Consider the following 16,752-nt stretch of genomic DNA (forward strand, 5'->3'; position numbering starts at 1 on the left):
GCACGTTATTCCTTGGAATTGAAACCAGACAGAATATTTATATAGTACTTCAAGGTTGGTTGGTAAAGTGTATTAGGACCATTATCTTGTACACAGTAGCAGCAATTTTATGGAATGATCAACTGTGAAAGTCTTAGCAACTCTCAGCAACACAATAATACAGGACAATTCTGAGGAACAAAGAACACTATGCACGTCCAGAGAAAGAACTGTTAAGAGTCAGAATACAGATATAAGCATACGATTTTCACTTTAGCTTATTTGGGTTTTTGGTTTTATATGAATATCCTCTTATAAAAAAATGAACAATATGGAAATTTTTTGCATGATAATACATGTATCACTCAAATCAAATTGCTTGCCAGCTCCAGGAAGGGGGAGGGATGGGAGAGAGAGAAGCAATTTATTTATTTATTTGTTTGTTTTTAAGTCCTTACCTTCTGTCTTGGAATCAATACTGGGTTTTGGTTCCAAGGAAGGAGAATGGTAAGGGCTAGGCAATGGGGGTTAAGTGAGTTACCCAGGGTCACACAGCTAGAAAGTATCTAAACCAACATGTGAACGGTGGAAAGGAAACAAGACTTTCAATTGTTGAAAGGAAACAAGACTGACAGTTTATGGGGGAAGGGGCCAACTGGGAGAGGCAGTTGGGTTTTGTAACTAGCACTTCCTTCCTGCCGGATTGCGACTGGGAGGGAGAGAGGAGCTTGCTCAGCCCAGTCTGGAGTGGCATGCTCTTCTTGGTTCAGCTGGAAGACACAGGCTTCTGAAGGTCAGATCTGTTCTTGTTTGCTTTTTGTCTACTGCTAAGATTCTAAAAAGACAAAACTGGCCTGATATAGAGTAGACGGAAGTGGGAAAACCCTCTGCCAACCTCTAGGGCCTGGCTCTGAACCTAAGGAAAAACTCCAATTCCAACTGGTTATTAAACTTTATATTATTTGAATTCGCATTCAGATAAGTGGACTATCTTTTCTGGTCAATAGAGGGAGCTGAACTTCAGTTCAGTAATTCTACAAGAAATAGTCCTTATCAGACCCCTGCTGTTTCCTCTGGGCAGGGGACATCTCCCTCCCTTGCTTCACCAAGCAATATTCCCTCTCTTCCCTTAACTCCTCCATACCCCCATACAAACATCCCATTATCCCCTTTTTTCCAATCCTATTTCCTTTCCCAATAAATATTTAAAGAACCCAGGACCTCTCATCTCCAGGCCAGCTCTCAATCCACTGAGCCACCTCACTGCCCCTGGAGAGAGGCAATTTAGACCAAACGACTTTGAAAAACTTATGTGCAAATTTATTATAGTAATTGATTTAATAAAATATCTTCATAAATATTATCTCATTTCATTCTTGTAACAACCAAAGAAGATAGATGCCATTGTTTGCATCCCTCCCCGCACCATTTTTTTTTAGTTTGTGACAAGGAAATCACTTTAAAAGACTGATATATATTAAGGTCGCCAAGGAATTCAGCTATGTAATTCCTAAATGAAAACTCAAGTCAGCTGTCAGCCTTTTATGGAGTTTAATTACAAACAGGAGGAAGAAAGGAATTAGAGAGAGAGAGAGAGAGAAAGAGAGAGAGAGAAAGGGAAGAGAAGGGAATAGGGCTTAAATACCCCCTCTGTTTAGGCTGGGCCAAAAGGCCCAAGCCCTTAGATAGCTGGGGCAAAGAAAAGAGATCAGTCCCTATTACTCACGTGACCAAAATGGAGAAACAGTCTCAAAGGCCCCCACCTTCAGCTTCCTTCAGAGCAAGCTTCTCAGAGCACACTCCAACCACTCAGACCAACTCCTCAACCACCCCCTGAGTCTTCAGACCCCTCTATCTTTAAGGAAACCATCCAAGTTCCCTCCCCTCAGTTCTCACATCTACCAATCACTGTCCATCAATTTCCCTGTGCCAATGGAAGCTCTAGCTTAACCCAGGACGGCCTAGAGGTCTCTGGCTTTGCACATGTCTGTTGAAGGTCATATTCTCAAATAATTAAATCTTTGATCCTTTGCTACAGCCCTTCCTAAATCATGTTAACCTGAGTAGGGTAGAGATTGGAATAATTAAATTTTGATCTATGCTGCAGCCCTTCCTCAATCCTGTTAGGACTGAGTAGGGTGGAGATTGATTCCAAGTATCTCCATTGTATCAATTCTAAAATCAATCATGACTCAAAGAAATTCCTGTTCTATGCTTAAGCATAGGTCAAAGTCCTTTCCATTGTTCAGCAAAAGGTTTCTGTCCTAAAGTAATCTTAAGAAGGGAGGAGGAGGAACCTCCCATGCCAATGGGGTTCACATTCCAATACACTATCAGTAAGAAATTTTCCAAGTATGAAATTTCCCAATGGTGAAATTTCCAACATTTATAAGTCTAAGGAATTTTAAGGTTTACAAGTTTTAAGAACAAGTTTTTAGTCAGGTCAAGGGAAAAATTGATCACAAACACTAACAGAGCCAACCTCACTTGGAATGACAGACAAATGTCTTGGGAAAGACACAGTAATCTAATTACTAAGAATTTCCCTCCCCATTTTAAAGATGAGGAAAACGAGGCAGGTAGAGGCTAAGTGACTTGCACAGGGTTACATAGCCAGTAAGTATCTAAGGCCATATTTAAATGCAGGTTTTCTGACTAAAGGTTCAGGACTCTCCTTAAAAAATACTATCAGGGATAAAGCCAAATGAACATGGTGCTTTGGCTCTGGTGGAAATAAAGCAAGTTTCTTCCATCCAGGTTTAGTCCATTTTACTTCAACTATGTTCACACTGTTTAGTTTTACAATATGTTCTGAGTCTTATAAAACCCTTCCATTCACTCTCAAAAAACCATCCTTTCTCCAAATGGATTACACTCCAAAAATAATTACTGAATACTTATGCTCACACATAAAAATGGCAACATGGTCCTAGTAGAGAAAGGCCTAGATTTAGGGTTCATGGACCTTAGTTAAGTCTTGCCTACACTAACCAGCTATGAAATCTCAGGCAAGTGATTTAATCTCTCTAAAACTCAGTTTACTCATCTGTAAGATGGGGATAATGACAACTGTCTTACAGTAGGAGCAAAGTGGTCTGTATTTATTGTGTAAGCAGGCAGGTGACAAAGACCTAGAATCTATAAAATCTAGAGAACAGTACAAAAAGCCAACATAATTTCATTGCTCTCTATCAATGAAGGTCTTCAAGAAGAGGCAAGATGGCCATTTTGGCTTGCTCCAAGACTCAGTTAAAATCCAACTTTCTGCAGGAATTTGTCCCAGTTTCCTTAACTACTAAAACCTTCCTATCTTAGATTGCCTTCAAACTATTGGCTATCTGTTTAGTTATTTCTATACTTGCCTCCCCTACTAGAATGGAAGTCCCTTGAAGGCAGGGCTTCTTTTTGCTTTTCTTCCTCTCCTCTGTGCTTGCCAAAGTACCTGGTTATAGTAAGTACTTAAAAATGTTTAACTAGAAAAAAAAACAGATCATGTCAGACTCACCTCATTTCCTTTCTTGACAAAATTACAAAACTGTAATTTACCTAGATCTTGGCAAAGCATGGGCTATGATAATGGTATCAAACTCAAATAAGAATGCATGAAGGTTGTAGATTGACTTAGTTTTAAGATGTAATGTTATCTGTAACTTATTATATTTTAATTTGTTTTGTTAAATATTACTAAATTACACTTTAATCTGGTTCAGGATCACTCAGGAATGTTGTGGGACAACTCTATGCTACATAAAATAACTCCTACTCTTCTCCCAGAGAAAACAGAAAGTTATGGACTAGAGAAGAATACAATTATTCCCAGAATTCAGCAGTGAGATTTGGTTAGGTGACTGGATTCAAAGGACAGTTTCCACTGCTTCCATGTCACACTGATAGAAGGTCCTTAATGGATCTGTATTTAGCCCAGTACTTTTGAACACTTTTTTAGTGACTTGGATAAAGGCACCCATGGAATGGTCATACCATTTGCAAAGGACACCAAGCTAGGAGGGAGAGCTAACATACTAAAAAGATTTGATTTTCAAAAAGATCTGAATCATCAAGGCCTTGGGCTGAATGCAATAAAAGGAAATTCAATGGAAATATAGTGTTAAGATAAAGTATAGTTCAGGGTAAACATGGCAGCAGGTTAGACCCAAGATTCTTCCTCTCCTCAGCACCCACCAATAAATACTACCTAAAAAGACAAAAAAAAAAACAATTCATGAGAATGAAGGCACTCTTCATTCTCTAGGGCACAGAATTGAAAGTACATGGGATGTGGACATTTCCACATTAGAAGGGGGTGAAAAAGCTCCCACCGAAATGTAAGCTGATCTATGTCTCCCACCCCACCTACGGAGCCAAAGTCAGAGCCAGTGTACACAAAAATCAGGGAGAAAGCGAGGGGCACCTCTAGAGTGAGTAAAAGGCACTTCTAGGTCCTTGGGAGATGACTAAGACCACCAAAGACCTACCCCTAAGAGCAGCTACACCTGAAACAGCAGCAGGCTGAAGAACACAGAACATGGGTGCTCTCAGGAAAATAGCACAGAGAAGGGCATCAAACAGCAGAAGCTGAGGAGACTCGAGAGTTTCCCTCAGGCAAAATCCATGCTCCTTAACTCCATATACAGAAAAAGGGAAAGAAAAACCTCCACAGTGATGGCAAATTGTGCCCAGGAGCTACAAATTGCCTCCACCCAAAAAAACAAGAAGAGGGGGTTGACCATGGACAATTTATACGGAGGAAAGACCCAGGCTACAGAAGAAATGAGGAGGAAATTCAAATAAAGCCAAAACTTGCCCCCCAAATGGAAATTGTCCATAAGCTCTTGAAGACTTTAAATTGGAGCTTATCAAAAAGAAGGGAAGCCTTCTGGGAAGAAAAGTGGGAAATAGTTCAAAGAGAAAATAGCACTTTAAAGGACAAGAAATCCCAATTGGAGAAACAGCTAGAAGCCATGAAAACCAGGATAAACCAAACTGAAAAGGAAAACCAGTCGTTAAAGACCAGAATTAGGAAACTGGAAGACAATGATCTTGCAAAACAGCAAGAATTAATAAAACAAAGTCAAAAGACTGACAAAATTATTTCACTGAGAAGAAGACAGATCAGGAAAACAGAACAAGGAAAGACAATTTGAGAATCATTGGTCTACCTGAAAAGTGAGAATTAAACAGAAATCTTGACATCATAATACAAGAAATCTCCCAAGAAAACTGGCGTAATGTTCTTGAACAAGGGGGAAAAATTGACATTGAAAGAGTTCATATAACATCCTCTACACTAAATCCCCCAAAGACAACTCCCAGGAATGTAATTACTAAATTCCAGAGCTTCCAAGCTAAGGAGAAAATTCTACAAGAAGCCAAAAAGAGACAATTCATATACCAAGGGGCACCAATCAGGATTACATAAGACCTGACACCTTCCACAATAAAGGATCACAAGGCTTAGAATGAGATATTCAGAAAGGTAAGAGAATTGGGGCTTCAACCAAGAATAACCTATCTATCAAAACTGAATATATATTTCCAGGGGAAATTATGGGCACTCAAAAAAATTGAAGATTTCCAAGCATTTGTAAAGAAAAGACCAGAACTAAGTGGAAAGTTTGATATCCAAACACAAAGATCAAGACAAACATGAAAAGGTAAATATGAAACAGATAGAAATAGAGAAAAATGGTTTTTTATTCAAACTCTCTTTTTTAAGGGCTATAATAAGATCAAATTATATATATATATACGTATATATATATATGTATATAATATATATATGGGGAAATGTTATTTGTAACTCTCCAAAATTGTATTCATTATTATAGTAATTAGAAGAATCATTCATAGGAAAAAAATGGGGCATTAAGGGCTATAAGATGACATGAAAAGAAAAATAAAAAGGGTGGGAGGGAATTGATGATGGTACCAAGAGATACTTAAAGAAATAAAATAAATAGATTAATCTTTTTAACACAAAGATATATATGGGAAGGGGTGAGGAAGAATACTCTTCTGAGAAGGAGAGGAAAGAGAATGCTAATAGGTAATACATAAACTTTACTCTCAGTGAAATCAATTCGGAGAGGGAAGAGCATCTAAATCAATTGGGGGTATTGAATTCTATTTTACCCTACAGGGTAAGGGAGAAGGGGTAACTAAGGGGGTAGGGGAAAAAGTAAACGACAGACCAATCTCCTTAATGAACACAGATGCAAAAATCTTAAATAGGATACTAGCAAAAAGACTCCAGCAAGTCATCACAAGAGTTATTCACTTTGATCCGGTGGGGTTTATACCAGGAATGCAAGGATGGTTCAATATTGAGAAAACCATCCAAATAATTGACCATATCAACAAGAAAACCAACAAAAACTACACGATTATCTAAATAGATGCAGATAAGCCTTTGACAAAATACAACACTCATTCCTACTGAAAACACTAGAAAGCATAGGAATAGAAGGGTCTTTCCTAAAAATAATAAATAGTATTTATCTAAAACCATCAGCCAACATCATCTGCAATGGGGATAAATTAGATGCATACCCAATAAGATCAGGAGAGAAACAAGGATGCCCATTATAACTGCTATTATTCAATGTTGTGCTAGAAACACTATCACTAGCAATTGGAGAAGAAAAAAAGAAATTGAAGGTATTAAAATTGGCAATGAAGAGACCAAGCTATCACTCTTTGCAGGTGATATGATGGTCTCGGATATAAAGAATCCTAGAGAATCAACTAAAAAGCTAGTCGAAATAATCAACAACTTTAGGAAACTTGCAGAATACAAAATAAACCGACATAAGTCATCACCATTTCTATATATCTCCAACACATCTAAGCAGCAAGAATTAGAAAGAGAAATTCCATTTAAAATCACCCTAGACAATATAAAATATTTAGGAATTTATCTGCTGAGACAAACACAAAATCTATGTGAACACAACTACAAAACACTTTCCGGGGAGGGGGAGGGGGGGCGGGGGCCAGTCAAGATGGCAGCTTAGCAAGCATCAAAAGTTCAGATCTCGTGGAAGACCCTTCCTTACCGATACAGACTGAATGTTCCTAGGGAACCAAAATTCAATCTGAACAACAAGAGAGAAGCGGGGAACCCTCCTTCTAGACTCAAAGCAAAAGGTATGCCCCCCCCAAAAGCCGGAATCCGAGAATACTCAGGGCTAAGGGGAAGGTAGAGCGAAGGTCCCAGGACCCCTCCCCCACAACCCAGAAGGCTGAGCCCACAGCAGCAGCGGGAACCTCTGAGAGGCCAAAGGTGCTGGATTGTAGGGTTTACCTTGTGAGCAGTGAGGCGCTGGGCTCAGAGCATCCAGCTTGGACAGAGGGGAGGAAGCCAGGGAGAAACGGACGGTGGCTGGGTCCCTCCATCGGGCTCCAGTCTCACCCTTGCCTCGGACACATCCAGACCAATCCAGTTGAACTAATCCCATCAGAACTCCTCAGAGTTTAGGGAGGTGGAAAAAGACACTTGCGGACAGGGGAGAAGCAGCTGGAGAGAACTGGAGAGAGCCTGGGCGGCCCAGCCTTCCAGGAGTCTTCAGAGCCTCAGTGCTTCATACCACATACAGCCACATCCAATTGAACTCAATCCAATCAAGAGCCTCCAGAGGACAGGGAAGCTAACAGTCCTCCCCTAGAGACTGTACCAAGAGATCTGACAAAGCTCCAAGAGGGGAGACTGACAGCCCCAAAACCAAAACAAAATGAGAGGAGCAAGAGCACAGCCAAATACAGGGAGCAAAGAAGGGATAATCTCAAGCAAACAACAGAAAAAGAAGAAAGAAATTACAATAGACAGCTTCTGCACAGGTAATGAGCAAAGAACAAATGAAACAGAGGGGGAGGACCCAGCAAAGGAAAAATCAGAAATCCCAGTGAATTGGATACAGGCATTGGAAGAACTCAAAATGCAATTCAAAACACAATTAAGAGAGGCTGAAGAAAATTGGGAAAAGAACGTAAAAACTAAGATAAGTCATCTGGAAACAGAAAATAGTGTCTTGAAAGCCCAAATAAACCAGCTGGAAAATGAGGCAAAGGAGATGAAAGATGAGGCAAAGCAGATGAAAGATGAGGTGAAGAAGATGAAAGAGGACTTCCAAAGAAAATCCGACCAAAAGGAAAAGGACGACCAAAAAACTAAGGATAAAATCAAGTCTTTAAGAACCAGAATACAACAACTTGAATCGAGCGACCTCACAAGGCAGCAAAACACTATAAAACAAAACCAAAAGAATAAAAAATTGAGGAAAATGTAAAGCATCTCATTCACAAAACAGAAGATTTAGAAAATCGTTCAAAGAGGGACAATTTAAGAATCATTGGCCTACCAGAAGACAATGACAAAACAAAAAGCCTGAACATTATATTACAGGAAATTATTAAAGAAAATTGCCCTGATATCCTAGAACAAGAGGGAAAAGTGAATATTGATAGAATCCACAGATCACCTCCTGTACTTAATCCCAAATTGACAACACCCAGGAATGTTATAGCCAAATTCAAGAACTATCAGACCAAAGAAAAGATATTACAAGCTGCCAAGAAGAAGTCATTCAGATACCAAGGAACCACAGTTGGGATAACTCAGGATCTGGCTACATCCACCCTGAAAAAAAGAAAGGCATGGAATATGATGTTCCAGAAAGCAAGGGAACTAGGTGTACAACCAAAAATCAACTACCCAGCAAAAGTGACTATATTCTTACAGGGGAAAGTATGGTCATTCAACAAAATAGAAGAATTTCAAGAATTCATAAAGAAAAGACCAGACCTGAACAGTAAATTTGATGTCCAAGCACAGAACTCAAGAGAATCATCAAAAGGTAATTAAAAAAGAGGGGAAAAAAGAAAAACAAAGAAAAAAATTTTTAAAGACAATCAATAACTTAAAATGATATGTATCCCTATGAGAAAAGAGGTCATTGGTAACTCTTAAAAACTGTTGTTATTATCTGGGAAGCAAAAAGAAGTATACTTAGAGGGAACAGCAACAAACAGTATAGGATGAAAGAACAAGACATAAATAGATATATACATGCAAAAATATGTACACACGAATATGCATATATATATGTATATATATATATATATATAAAACTAGAGCTTAAAAATAGGTTCATATTAAAAGAAATGGGAAAAGAAACAAATGGGGGTAAATTTATATGTCATAAAGAAGCTCATGGTGGGAGGGGGGAGAACATCAATACACTGGAAGGGTAAAGAGGTCAGAGATAGGAAATACTCAACATTTACATGCTTTGAAAGTGACTCAAAGAGGGAAAAACAATCCAATCCATTGGGGGCAGAGAATAGATTTGCACTCTATAGGGGAGTAGAAGGGGAACAAACGATCTGGTGGGGAGGGAAGCAGTACAAGAGAGGGAGGGAGCTAGGGGTTAATTTTAGAAAGACTACAGGGAAAATAAGGGGGGGATAAATAGGGAGTGGGATAGAAAGGGAAGTAAAATAAGGGTGGGAACAAGGTGAACTGTTCAAAAGCAAACATTGGTGTAGAAGGAAATAGTTAAAGAAGAAAAGGCAGGTAAAGGAGTAGAAATCAAAATACTGGAAAATACACAGCTAGCAATCATAACTCTGAATGTGAATAGAATGAACTCACCCATAAAACTCAAGCGAATAGCAGATTGGATTAGAGTCCAAAACCCTACCATATGCTGTCTACAAGAAACATATATGAGAAAGGTATATACACATAGGGTGAAAGTACGAGGGTGGAGCCAAATCTATTGGGCATCAACTGACAAAAAGAAGGCAGGAGTCACAATCATGATATCCGACAAAGCCAAAGTAAAAATAAATCTAGTTAAAAGAGATAGGGAAGGTACTTACATCCTGATAAAAGGCAGTATAGACAGTGAGGAAATATCTGTATTCAACATGTATGCAACAAATGGTATAGCATCTAAATTTCTATAGGAGAAACTAGAGGAACTCTAGGACGAAATAGATAGAAAAAGTATACTAGTGGGAGACCTGAACCTTCCTCTATCCGAACTAGATAAATCAAACCTAAAAACAAATAAGAAAGAGGTAAGAGAAGTGAATGAAATCTTAGAAAAATTAGAGTTAGTAGACATGTGGAGAAAAATAAATAGGGACAAAAAGGAATATACCTTCTTTTCTGCAGCACATGGTACATTTACAAAAATTGACCATGTATTAGGGCATAAAAACATTGGAAACAAGTGCAAAAGAGCAGAAATAATAAATGCAACTTTCTCAGATCACAATGCAATGAAAATAATAATTAGTAAGGGAACATGGAGAGGTAAATTGAAAATTAATCAGAAATTAAACAATACGATTCTCCAAAACCAGTTAGTTTTTAACAAATCATAGAAACAATTAATAACTTCATTGAAGAAAATAACAAAGATGAGACATCCTTTCAAAACCTATGGGATACAGCCAAATCAGTACTCATGGGCAAATTTATATCCTTGAGTTCATATATTAACAAATTAAGAAGGGCAGAGGTCAATGAATTGGGCATGCAAATTAAAAAACTAGAAAGTGAACAAATTAAAAATCCTCAGATGAAGACTAAATTAGAAATCCTCAAACTCAAAGGAGAAATTAATAAAATTGAAAGTCAAAGAACTATTGATTTAATGAATAAGACTAGAAGCTGGTACTTTGAAAAAAATAAATAAAATAGACAAAGTATTAGTCAGTCTAATTAAAAAAAGAAAGAAACCAAATTGACAGTATACGAGAAGAAAAAGGAGACCTCATCTCTTATGAAGAGGAAATTAAAGCAATCATTAAAAACTACTATGCCCAATTACATGGCAACAAATATGGAAATCTAGGTGATATGGATGAATACCTATAAAAATATAAATTGGTTAGACTAAAAGAGGAAGAAATAAATTACCTTAATAAACCCATTTCAGAAAAAGAAATTGAACAAGCCATCAAAGAAATCCCTAAGAAAAAATCCCCAGGTCCAGATGGATTCACAAATGAATTCTATCAAACATTCAAAGAACAACTAATCCCAATATTAAACAAACTATTTGACAAAATAGGCCAAGAAGGAGTTCTACCAAATTCATTCTACGACACAAACATGGTACTGATCCCAAAGCCAGGCAGGTCAAAAACAGAGAAAGAATTCTATAGACCAATCTCCCTAATGAATATAAATGCAAAAATCCTAAATAGGATACTAGCAAAAAGACTCGAGCAAGTCATCACAAGGGTCATACACTCTGACCAGGCAGGATTCATACCAGGAATGCAAGGATGGTTCAATATTAGGAAAACCATCCACATAATTGACCATATTAACAAGCAAACTGACAAAAATCACATGATTATCTCAATAGATGCAGAAAAAGCCTTTGATAAAATACAACACCCATTCCTACTAAAAACACTAGAAAGCATAGGAATAGAAGGGTCTTTCCTAAAAATAATAAATAGTATTTATCTAAAACCATCAGCCAACATCATCTGCAATGGGGATAAATTAGATGCATACCCAATAAGATCAGGAGAGAAACAAGGATGCCCATTATAACTGCTATTATTCAATGTTGTGCTAGAAACACTATCACTAGCAATTGGAGAAGAAAAAAAGAAATTGAAGGTATTAAAATTGGCAATGAAGAGACCAAGCTATCACTCTTTGCAGGTGATATGATGGTCTCGGATATAAAGAATCCTAGAGAATCAACTAAAAAGCTAGTCGAAATAATCAACAACTTTAGGAAACTTGCAGAATACAAAATAAACCGACATAAGTCATCACCATTTCTATATATCTCCAACACATCTAAGCAGCAAGAATTAGAAAGAGAAATTCCATTTAAAATCACCCTAGACAATATAAAATATTTAGGAATTTATCTGCTGAGACAAACACAAAATCTATGTGAACACAACTACAAAACACTTTCCGGGGAGGGGGAGGGGGGGCGGGGGCCAGTCAAGATGGCAGCTTAGCAAGCATCAAAAGTTCAGATCTCGTGGAAGACCCTTCCTTACCGATACAGACTGAATGTTCCTAGGGAACCAAAATTCAATCTGAACAACAAGAGAGAAGCGGGGAACCCTCCACTCTTTGCAGATGATATGATGGTTTACTTAAAGAATCCTAGAGAATCAACCAAAAAGTTACTCGAAATAATTAACAACTTTAGCAAAGTTTCAGGATACAAAATAAACCCGCATAAGTCATCAGCCTTTCTATATATCTCTAACCCATTTCAGCAGCAAGAATTAGAGAGTGAAATACCATTCAAAATCACTCTAGACAAAATAAAATACATAGGAATTTATCTGCCGAGACAAACACAGGAACTATATGAACACAACTACAAAACACTTTCCACACAGCTAAAACTAGATCTAAACAATTGGAAAAACATAGACTGCTCATGGGTGAGACAAGCTAACATAAAAAAATGACAATCCTAACCAAATTAATTTACTTATTTAGTGCCATACCCATTGAACTACCAAAAAACTTCTTTACTGAATTAGGAAAAAACATAACTAATTTCATTTGGAAGAACAAAAGATCAAGGATACCCAGGGAAATCATGGAAAAAAATGCAAGGGAAGGAGGACTTGCAGTCCCAGATCTCAAGTTATACTATAAAGGAGTGGTTATCAAAACAATTTGGTACTGGCTAAGAGACAGAAAGGAGGATGAGTGGAATAGACTTGGCGTAAATGATCTCAGCAAGACAGTTTATGACAAACCCAAAGACCCCAGCTTTTGGGACAAAAATCCATTATTTGATAAAAACTGCTGGGAAAATTGGAAGACAGTGTAGGATAGATTAGGTTTGGATCAACACCTCACAGCCAACACCAAGTTGAATTCAGAATAGGTGAATGACTTGAACATAAAGAAGGAAACTATAAGTAAATTAGATGAACACAGAATAGTATACATGTCAGACCTTTGGGACAGGAAAGTTTTAAAACCAAGCAAGACTTAGAAAGAGTCACAAAATGTAAAATAAATAATTTTGACTACATCAAATTAAAAAGTTTTTGTACAAACAATACCAATGTAACTAAAATCAGAAGGGTAGCAACAAATTGGGAAACAATCTTCATAAAAACCTCTGACAAAAGTTTAATTACTCAAATTTACAAAGATCGAAATCAATTGTACAAAAAATCAAGCCATTCTCCAATTGATAAATGGGCAAGGGACATGAACAGGCAGTTCTCAGCCAAAGAAATCAAAACTATTAATAAGCACATGAAAAAGTGTTCTAAATCTCTTATAATCAGAGAGATGCAAATCAAAACAACTCTGAGGTATCACCTCACACCTAGCAGATAGGCTAACATGACTGCAAAGGAAAGTAATGAATGTTGGAGGGGATGTGGCAAAGTAGGGACACTAATTCATTGCTGGTGGAGTTGTGAGCTGATCCAACCATTATGGAGGGCAATTTGGAACTATGCCCAAAGGGCGATAAAAGACTGTCTGCCCTTTGACCCAGACATAGCACTACTGGGCTTGTACCCCAAAGAGATAATAAGGAAAAAGACTTGTACAAGAATATTCATAGCTGTACTCTTTGTGGTGGCCAAAAATTGGAAAATGAGGGGATGCCCTTCAATTGGGGAATGGCTGAACAAATTGTGGTATGTGTTGGTGATGGAATACTATTGTGCTAAAAGGAATAATAAAGTGGAGGAATTCCATGGAGACTGGAACAACCTCCAGGAAGTGATGCAGAGCGAAAGGAGCAGAACCAGGAAAACATTGTACACAGATATTCATACATTGTGGTACAATCGAAGGTAATGGACTTTTCCATTAGTGGCAATGCAGTGTCCCTGAACAATCTGCAGGGATCTAAAAAACACTATCCACAAGCAGAGGATAAACTGTGGGAGTAAAAATACCAATGAAAAGCAACTGCTTGACTACAGGGGTGGAGGGGATATGACCGAGGAGAGACTCTAAATGAACACTCTACTGCAAATACCAACAACATGGAAATGGGTTTGAATCAAGAACACATGTGATACCCAGTGGAATTGTGCGTCGGCTGTGGGAGAGGTGGTGGGAGGATGGGAGGGAAGAAAAGAAAATGATCTTTGTTTCCAATGAATAATGTTTGGAAATGATCAAATAAAAATAAAAAAAAAAACACTTTCCACACAATTAAAACTAGATTTAAACAATTGGAAAAATATTACTGCTCATGGGTAGGATGAGCTAACATAATAAAAATGACCATCCTATTCAAACTTACTTACTTATTTAGTGTCATACCCATTGAACTACCAAAAAACTTTTTTAATGAATTGGAAAAATAACAAAGTTCACTTGGAAGATCAAGGCTATCCAGGGAAATAATGAAAAAAAAATGCAAAGGAAGTTGGCCTTGCAGTACCAGATCTCAAACTATACTATAAAGCAGTGGTTATCAAAACAATTTGGAACTGGCTAAGAGACAGAAAGGAGGATCAGTGGAATAGACATGGGGTTAGTGACCTCAATAAGACAGTCTATGAAAAGTCCAAAGATCCCAGCTTTTGGGGCAAAAGTCCACTATTTGATAAAAACTTCTGGGAAAATTGGAAGACAGTATGGGAGAGATTAGTTTTGGATCAACACCTCACACCCTACACAAAGATAAACTCAGAATGGGTGAATAACTTGAACATAAAGAAGGAAACTGGACTTCCGGTTAAGATGGCGGCTTAGAGAAAGCTAAAGTTCAGATCTCCGGAAAACACTTCCCGACCGATCTCAAACTATAAGCTCCTAAGGCGCCGAAATTCAAAACGATCAACAGCACAGACCCTGGGAACCCTCCTCCTGGACCTGGACCCGGATCAAAAGGTACGGCTCCCCTCAAAACCCAGAACCCGAGATCACTCGGACCTCAGGGGTAGGAGCGCAGAGTCCAAGGCTCCCGGAAGCCGCAGCCCGGCCTGGCTCAGAGAGCAGGGTCCTCGGAACAACAACCCTCAGGGCCTTCTATCCCAGTCCGAGTGAAAGTCACTGCCTGGAGCAAGACAGCCTCACGGGCTGGATCCTGCTATCCAAGTCTCAGTGAAAGTCCCTGCCCTCGGAGCTTGGGTTAGCTGCAGCCCATCCCCCCTCAGGCCAACGAAACAGCCTCACGGCCAGCGATTCTGAAGGCAACTTTCGGAAAGCAACGTGGTCCGACCCTTCCATTCCAGTTCCAGTGAGGCATATTCAGTTTAACCCAGGGAAAGCTCATAGAACCATCTGCCCAGGACTAAAGCCTCTGAACACCAGACAGAGACAAGAAAAGCTAATCCTCCACATTCAGAGATGGCAAACTCCATAGAACCACAGAAGCCCCAAAATACCAAGAAAAATGAGAAGAAAGGGGCGACTTTAGACACATTCTATGGAGCCAAAATACAAAATACAGAGCAGATAGAAGATAATATAAAAGAAAATCCTCCAAAACCTTCCAAAGGAAATGGAAACTCTCCACAAACCTATGAAGAATTTGAATCAGAAATGACCAAAAAGATGGAAGCCTTCTGGGAGGAAAAGTTGGAAATAATGCAAAAGAAATTCACGCATCTACAAAACCAGTATGATGAAACTGAAAAGGAAAACCAGGCTTTAAAGGCCAAAATCAGGCAGCTGGAAGACAACGATCGTGTAAAAGAGCAAGAATTAATAAAGCAAAGCCAAAATACGAAGAAATTAGAAGAGAACATAAAATATCTCACCGACAAGGTGATAGATCTAAAAATAGAGGGAGAAGGGATAATATAAGAATAATTGGACTCCCAGAAAAGCCAGAAATAAACACCAAACTGGACATGGTGATACAAGATATAATCAAAGAAAATTGCCCAGAGATTCTAGAACAAGGGGGCAATACAGCCACTGACAGAGCTCACAGAACACCTTCTACACTAAACCCCCAAAAGACAACTCCCAGGAATGTAATTGCCAAATTCCAAAGCTCTCAAACAAAAGAAAAAATCCTACAGGAAGCCAGAAAAAGACAATTTAGATATAAAGGAATGCCAATCAGGGTCACACAAGACCTTGCAAGTTCTACTCTGAATGATCATAAGGCATGGAACATGATCTTCAGAAAAACAAGAGAGCTGGGTCTCCAACCAAGAATCAGCTACCCAGCAAAACTGACTATATACTTCCAAGGGAAAGTATGGGCATTCAACAAAATAGAAGACTTCCAACTTTTTGCAAAGAAAAGACCAGAGCTCTGTGGAAAGTTTGATACCGAAAATCAAAGAGCAAGGAATACCTGAAAAGGTAAATATTAAGGAAAGGGGAAAATGTTATCTTCTTCTTTTACTCAAACTCTCTTCTGTAAGGACTACATTTATATCAACCTATGTATACTAATATGTGGGGAAAATGTAATGTATAAATAGGGGGTAAAGAAAGACCAAATAGAATAATCATTCTCACACAAAGATTCACATGGGAAGGGGAGGGGAAGAAAACTCCTATAAGAAGGAGAGGAAGAGAGGGGGGGGGGGGTTTACTTAAACCTCAATCTCAGGGAAATCAACTCTGAGAGGGAAAAACATCCAGATCCATTGGGATCTTGAATTCTATCTTACCCAACAAGGGTAAGGAGAAGGGAAAACCAAGGGGGGGAGGGGGAGAGGGAGAACAAAAAGGGAGGGAAAGAGAGGGGGGAGGGGGAGGGAAGAAAAAGGGAGGGACTAAAAAGGGAAACATCAAGGGAGGGGACAAGGGGGACTGTTTCAAAGTAA

General features: G+C 38.5%; 1 protein-coding gene across 4 annotated transcripts in view; it reads right to left on the minus strand.

Moving 5' to 3' along the window:
* The window catches only part of FRAS1 (Fraser extracellular matrix complex subunit 1), a 637,413-nt gene that overhangs the window by 328,086 nt on the left and 292,575 nt on the right, over positions 1-16,752 (minus strand). The window lies entirely within an intron of this gene.

This window comes from Monodelphis domestica, chromosome 6, assembly GCF_027887165.1.
Source record: "Monodelphis domestica isolate mMonDom1 chromosome 6, mMonDom1.pri, whole genome shotgun sequence".
In the NCBI taxonomy this organism is placed as follows: domain Eukaryota; kingdom Metazoa; phylum Chordata; class Mammalia; order Didelphimorphia; family Didelphidae; genus Monodelphis; species Monodelphis domestica.